Source organism: Rhinoderma darwinii, chromosome 1 (genome assembly GCF_050947455.1).
Source record: "Rhinoderma darwinii isolate aRhiDar2 chromosome 1, aRhiDar2.hap1, whole genome shotgun sequence".
Lineage (NCBI taxonomy): Eukaryota > Metazoa > Chordata > Amphibia > Anura > Rhinodermatidae > Rhinoderma > Rhinoderma darwinii.
The window spans coordinates 568702697-568709896 of NC_134687.1; positions in this window are offsets into that span (position 1 = coordinate 568702697).

Here is a 7200-nt window from a genome sequence, read left to right on the forward strand (position 1 = left end):
GGTTACCCATACACGTAAAACCAAATTCCTCAAAGCTACCAATGTGGTCGGTAATATAAGGATTTTATTGGTACAATAGAAAATATAAAACACAACTGTTTAACAGTGAACAGTTTCGAAACCGAACCGGTTTCTTCCTCAGGTAGTATATAAATAGATGGGTGGGGTGCCAGTTAAATAACCTCATTATCATTAATGATGATAAAATTGGCATTATTATGATTTCCACGAAAACAGTATAATTATGCAAAGAACATATATATAAAAAGGTATATATACATATGTACACACATAGAACTTGTATAAAAACTATTTTAGCTGAACATTTACGAATCTATATAGCAAAATCGAAAAATAGAATGAAATGGTAGTGCATTTTTTAATTTTTTAACTTTTTCCCTCTTTTTTAATAAATATTTTTTAATATAATATATTTTCCTTTTAATATACCATTAAATTATATTTTTAGACAATGTAATTATATATGTGCAGAATACGTTAATATAGTATGTTTTTACCAACTAGACACCTTCCAACTATAATGTATAGAAAATAATTGTCTTTCATTGGACATATATATACATATATGTTTCATATATATATTTTTTATCTTTGTTTTAATCAGTTGTGATTATATGTACGTTCCGATATGTAATTTGGGTTGGTCTTTTATCTCTGTAACCGACCCGGTAGTTCTTGCCTTTAACTGACCTTTCACTAGGTTATTTAACTGGCACCCCACCCATCTATTTATATACTACCTGAGGAAGAAACCGGTTCGGTTTCGAAACTGTTCACTGTTAAACAGTTGTGTTTTATATTTTCTATTGTACCAATAAAATCCTTATATTACCGACCACATTGGTACCTTTGAGGAATTTGGTTTTACGTGTATGGGTAACCATACCGATCAGTAGCGCATGGAAAACGCCAGTTTTTTGCTTTTTTGCTTTCATTCCTCCATTCATTATTGAGACTTTGCATTCCAAGTTCTCAAATCGGGTTCTATGCTGCAATTGGATCCTGCCACCAATACATCGTGGAGGCTACCTATCTGGAATCTACTACACTGGATGTTATGCTCCCAGCATAACTGCACCAGGTGAGCACTATTTAACACCTTGTTCACACGTGTACCATCACAGTGTCATGCACTATTGTGCGCTTTGTGTTTTTTCTACCCTCTTCTGGGATTGTGTATAGACATCCCGTCCTGTCTGGAAGGAATGTCTAGTCACTGTCTAAACACTTCAGTAACGTAAATATGTCAGTATAAGGGTATGTGCACATGGTAGCAGGCTTTTACGTCTGAAAAGACAGACTGTTTTCAGGAGAAAACAGCTGCCTCGTTTCAGACGTAAATGCTCCTCCTCGCATTTTGCGAGGCTTCTCTGACAGCCGTAGATTTTGAGCTGTGCTTCATTGAGTTCAATGAAGAACGGCTCAAATTACGTCTGAAAGAAGTGTCCTGCGCTTCTTTTGACGAGGCTGTATTTTTACGCGTCGTCGTTTGACAGCTGTAAATTACAGGTTGTCTGTACAGTACGTCGGCAAACCCATTCAAATGAATGGGCAGATGTTTGCCAACGTATTGTAGCCCTATTTTCAGACGTAAAACGAGGCATAAAACGCCTCGTTTACGTCTGAAAATAGGTCGTGTGAACCCAGCACATAGCGAGCAACGCAGTGTCACTATGCGCTGACTAAATGAATGGAGAGAAGTGCATGATGCTGATTGGTCAGCGTCATACACTCCTCTGTACAATGCCCACTTGGTCTAAAGTAAAGACACGCCCACTTGGGCATTAAGAAACTAATTAGCATAAAGCTAAAATCGCTCCTAACGTGGTAAAAATAGATAGTTTTTCTAAAAAAAAAAGCACTGCTGTCACCTACATTATAGCGCCCATTTCCTTATGTAGGAGAAAGGGCACTTATAATGTGGTGATAGAGTCTCTTTAAGCCAAATAACAGATAGACACAGATCAGCAGCACTGAACAACCTGATTAGGAGAGTGCACGCCTCCTGGGTCACAGTCCAATGACCCTTCAATATAAGGCAAAAAGGAGACTGAGGCAGCACAACCAAATAGGTGAAAAAAGTTTCAGCTCAGTGTGAGCTTTTCTCAAACATACTTGAGAATGGCTCACACTGAGCTGAAAAGTTGCATGTCGAAATAAACAGGATCACTTTTTTCACCTATTTGGTTGTGCTGCCTCACTCTCCTTTTTGCCTTAAGCCAAATATCAAGTTGAATCTGTCGCAGGATGTTATCATCCAACATTGAGGCGCACCTAGAAAAAAAACTCACAGATATTGTGATAATACGTAAGAAACCTTTAATCACATGCCATATTATGGAGGTATTCTTCGATAGGAGCAGTATTGTATGGTACAGTAAAGTACCAGTGTGCTGGTGTATAGAGTCAGTGCACAAGTCCTTATACTGGAAACTGAGATATAGAGTGTGATGGTGCATTTTTGTGTGATTTATTGTGAGCCCTCAGCAGAGGGGAATGCATTCTGTAATCAGGTACCACAGGTCGTGTCTCCAGCATATGGAGAGTCAGAGGTGCAGCCACAAGAGATAAAGTGTCCTCATTGTCCAGTCTCCACAGGGATCATCAGGAGGCACCACCATCACTCAGGTAGACTGCAGACCACCAAACCAAGGAGATCAAATTATCTCTCCCCACTATGTCCTCATCCTGGCTGTGGCAGACAATAGTTGGGAAATACACATAATAGTACAAAAGAGCACAACTCACATGCAGACAGTAGAAATACAAACTAAAGTCAGTATTATAACAAATCATGTCGACTAAAAAAATGCCAAGATCCCACCCCCCTGAGGGGTATATAAGGGCTTGTCCTGTGGAGGATGGAGATCTCCTGAATATAGACTTTAATGTGAGCTGAAGCTGAGGCCCAGCGCTCTGAGGAGTTTTCTGTGTTTGCCTGATTTTGGGTACTGTGTGCTGTCCCTGCATGGAAGGCGACCTGGTCTGTCAGAATTGGATACAATAAATCTTGTTGGAGTTGTCCTGTCTTCACTGGCTCTGTTGATCGTGTATTAACCTAACAAATCCCATGACAACTGGTGTCAGAAGTGGGATCAACAGAGCGCAGGCGAAATGGACAGAGGTCTGCACACCAGGATGTCTATCGTGAGGAGTGCAATTGTGGTTTACCACAAAACAATGGACTGTCTCGGACCAAAGTCTACAGAAGACATTGAAGGCTGGGCTTAGGATCAGGCTCTGACTATGGCAAGGAAGGAACAAGTTCTTGTGTGAGCTAGGGTGTTGTACCAGGAGACCATGGATATTCTGTGATATAAGGCCTCCAAGGATGATAACTTCTGGGATGGGACTGGAATTGGTGTCTAGCACAAGCAGAGTGAGAGGGGCTGCAAACATGGTGTGAATGACCAGCACAGTGTTATAAGGATTGTACTGCTGCTCCAGGCTCTGATCGCTACAATTCTCCAGAGAAAGCTCCAGAGTGTCCTGAGGAGAGTGTGGGGGCAGCATATCCCATAAGATGTGGGAGCACCAGGAAGAGGGAAAAGATTCTGAACTTAATTCAGGACAGGAAGGAATGCATACAAAGGATGTTTATAGATCTACAGAAACAATTCCTGTGGATGATGAAGAAACCAGAGATCTAACTAGCGCTGGTGTGGATGATGAAGACACAGGAGATATAACTAGTGCTGGTGTGGATGAGGAAGACACAGGAGATATAACTAGCACCGGACCTCCTGAAACCTTTAGCACTGAGATCACCCGTGCCAGTTCTAAAAGCCCAACTGAGGTTAAGTCACACGAAACAGACTTACTAGTGTGCAATGATGTTTGTGCTTCTCCTGGCAATGTGTTTCCTGCGTTCCCTTCACCCCGGGATTTCCAAGAGCGGAACCCTGCTCTAATGATACCTTGATGTCTGATTTGCTTGGGTTCAATGATAATGTGGATGTTGCAGTCAGTATGGACTCTCCAGGCACACAGTCTTCCATCATGGATGAGGATAGCACTGGAGTGTCAACGAGTTCTAAGGTGGAAGAAGGAGCGTTAGAAAAGCAGGTCTGCGAAGGACGACAAGACACTGGTCCCAACAGCAGTGGTGACCTTCAGGATGGTGAGACTTCAGACCCTTTTCAATTATGGTCCATGTTTTCTCAAACTGAGTGGACTTCTATCTCCTCATCTTCTGCCACCAAATTCTCAGGACTCACTACAATTCTCAACAGTGACTGTATTTTCTGGTTTGATCTTTGCCTGGGTGATGGGTCAGATAGAATGCCAGCATTACCCAATATATTGTGGAGGGATGCAGTGGGGAGAAAAGTGTCCTGATGGACCATGCGGAGTCTGCAGAAAACTTTAAACACGATAAAAGGTCTCAAGAAAGCCCCTGACCCCAGAGACTCCATCTCACAGGCTGGACTGTCCTGGAAGCCACCGGATCAGGTCTTCCAAACCTAATAGATGACGTGAAACTTTTATAGAAATTTCTTGACTCTTGTGATGGTGTTTGCAGACATTGCTCTTTGACCCAGATATAACTGTGCATTGGACTTTCTTTACAGCCTGTAGACTGTTCCTATTAAACTGCAATAAGTAGCTTATCAGTGAGGCGGCCAGCAACCTGTGTAGGCCACATGGCCAGCTCACTTATTGTATGAGGGGAGAGGTTGTGATGGTGCATTTTTGTGTGATTTATTGTGAGCCCTCAGCAGAGGGGAACGCATTCTGTAATCAGGTACCACAGGTCGTGTCTCCAGCATATGGACAATCAGATGAGTCAGAGGTGCAGCCACAGGACATAAAGTGTCCTCATTGTCCAGTCTGTTTACTCACCTCCCGACGTCCACAGCCATGGATCCGTGAGCGCTGGTCCCCATCTCCTTCCTAGGAGGCGCCAGCGCTCACTTCCGCTCAGTTCTGCTGTGTCCCGTAGGGTGCATGCGCAAAATCGTGCCCGGCCTTAAATGGCCAGCGAGCGCACATCAGGAAATTATCAAGGGCCCATAATTTCCTCGTCTATAAGAAGGCCACAGGCCTTCTGATCCTTGCCTGAGTGTTGTTAGTTATCCCAAGTCTGTCTTGCAAATGGTCCCTTAGTGTCTCCCATTCCAGTTGTTACCCGTGCCTTGTTACCTGTTCCTGTATCCCGTGCTGTTCTTGTTCCTGCGGCTATTAGTGTCTCGTTCTGTGTCATCTGCCATGTCCGGAGGAATTCGCCACGTCTGGCGCAACCTGCGGCTTCTGTGCCATCCGCCATGTTCTGTGTCCGCTGCCACGTCCGGAGGAATTCTCCACATCTGGCACAACCTGCGGCACCTGTGTCATCCGCCACGTTTGCCGTTACCTGCTGCACCCATCTCTATCTGTACCAGAGCTGCGGCCACTGTCTGGATTATCCAAGTACCCTTGTACGGGACATTGTATTGCTGGTGTTCCCTGTTGTTGTGCCAGCTGCCTCCCCGCTACGGCGGTACGGCCTAGTGGGTCCACAAACCTGCTACTTGACAGTACGCTCAGGCCATGGACCCCACTGGTCAACCTGAGACCTTGACGACACAAGCCATGCTGACCGAGATGGAGGATCTCCAGTCACGACAAGACCAACTCCTCCTGTCGGTGAACGCCATCGCCTGCTTGCTCTAACCACAGTAGTTACCGCACCCATTCCTGCTGTTCCTCCTGCTACACTTCCTGTCTGTACCAGTACCAATCCCCTGTGCTTCCTGCTGCTACCTATGACGGAGATCCGAGGTCCTGCAGGGGATTTTTGAATCAGTGCCAGATCCACTTCAAACTACATGCCAGGTCCTTCTCTTCGGATGACGTCAGGATCGCCTTCATCATCTCTCTCCTTACTGGCAAAGCCCTGGCATGGGCTAATCCTCTGTGGGAACATCAGGGACCAGAGACCCGTGATGTGCAGTGCTTCTTACAGACCTTCCGCTCGATCTTTGAGGAACCTGGGATAGTTTCTTCGGCTGCTGCATCCCTGCACCAGGGAGACCTCTCCATGGGCGAGTATGCCATTCGGTTCCGTATCCTGGCTGCTGAGTTGACCTGGAACAACGAGGCTTTGGTGTCGACATTCTGGCAGGGACTGTCTTCAGGGATTAAGGACGAGCTGGCTGCTCGCGATCTGCCATCTACCCTGGACGATCTTATCCTACTCGCTTCCCTGGTTGACATGAGGATTCGGGAGCGTTCCCAAGAGGTTCTCCGGGAGAAAGAACTTCCTAGGCTGGATTCTACTTTCAAGCAATCCTCCTCAGTCGTCCAACCAGAGGATCTTGTGCAGAGTAACCAGGCCAAGTTGTCTATCCAGGAGAAACACTGCAGATGCACTTCTGGACTTTGTTTGTATTGCGGCCTCAGAGGTCATATTGTGCGTCTGTGTCCCCAGAGACCCCATTGCCTAGGATTGGTTGGAGAGACAACCCTAGGTGGAATGGTACCTAATAGAGCATTCTGCTCCAAGTTGACTATTCCTATGACCCTAGTATCTGGCGAGAGGACGCATCGGGTTTCTGCATATCTTGACTCTGGGTCTGCGGCAAACTTCATTCAAAAGGAGCTAGTGGATCATCTTCAGTTGCCCACAGTTCCCCTGGAGACGTCTTTGGCTGTTGCCTCGGTGAATGGACTGCCTCCACCTGATCCTATAGTTTCTAAAACCAAGCCGTTGAAGCTCCAGGTTGGAGTCCTTCATTCTGAACGGATTTATTTCCTTGTTTTGCCCAAGGCCATCAATCCTGTTCTGCTAGACCTGCCTTGGCTTCGACTACATTTCCCGGTCCTGGACTGGAATTCTGGAGAGGTTCTCCATTGGGGCTCCAAGTGCCTTGGTCGTTGTCTGTTGCAGATCCATCCTGTCAAGTCTCCTCTGCCTCAGTCATTGGCGGGACTGCCCCCCCAGTTTGCAGATGTTTTCAGCAAAAGGGAGGCTGAGACGCTGCCTCCACATTGCACTTATGACTGCCACATTGAACTGGTTCCTAATGCTTCTCTCGCCTGTGGCCGAGTATATCCTCTCTCAATGCCAGAGTCTCTATCCATATCGGCCTATATCAAGGAGAATTTGGAGAGGGGTTTCATACGAAAGTCTTCCTCCCTGGCCGGGCTGGATTCTTCTGCGTTAAAAAGAAGGACAGATCCCTTCGACCCTGCATTGAC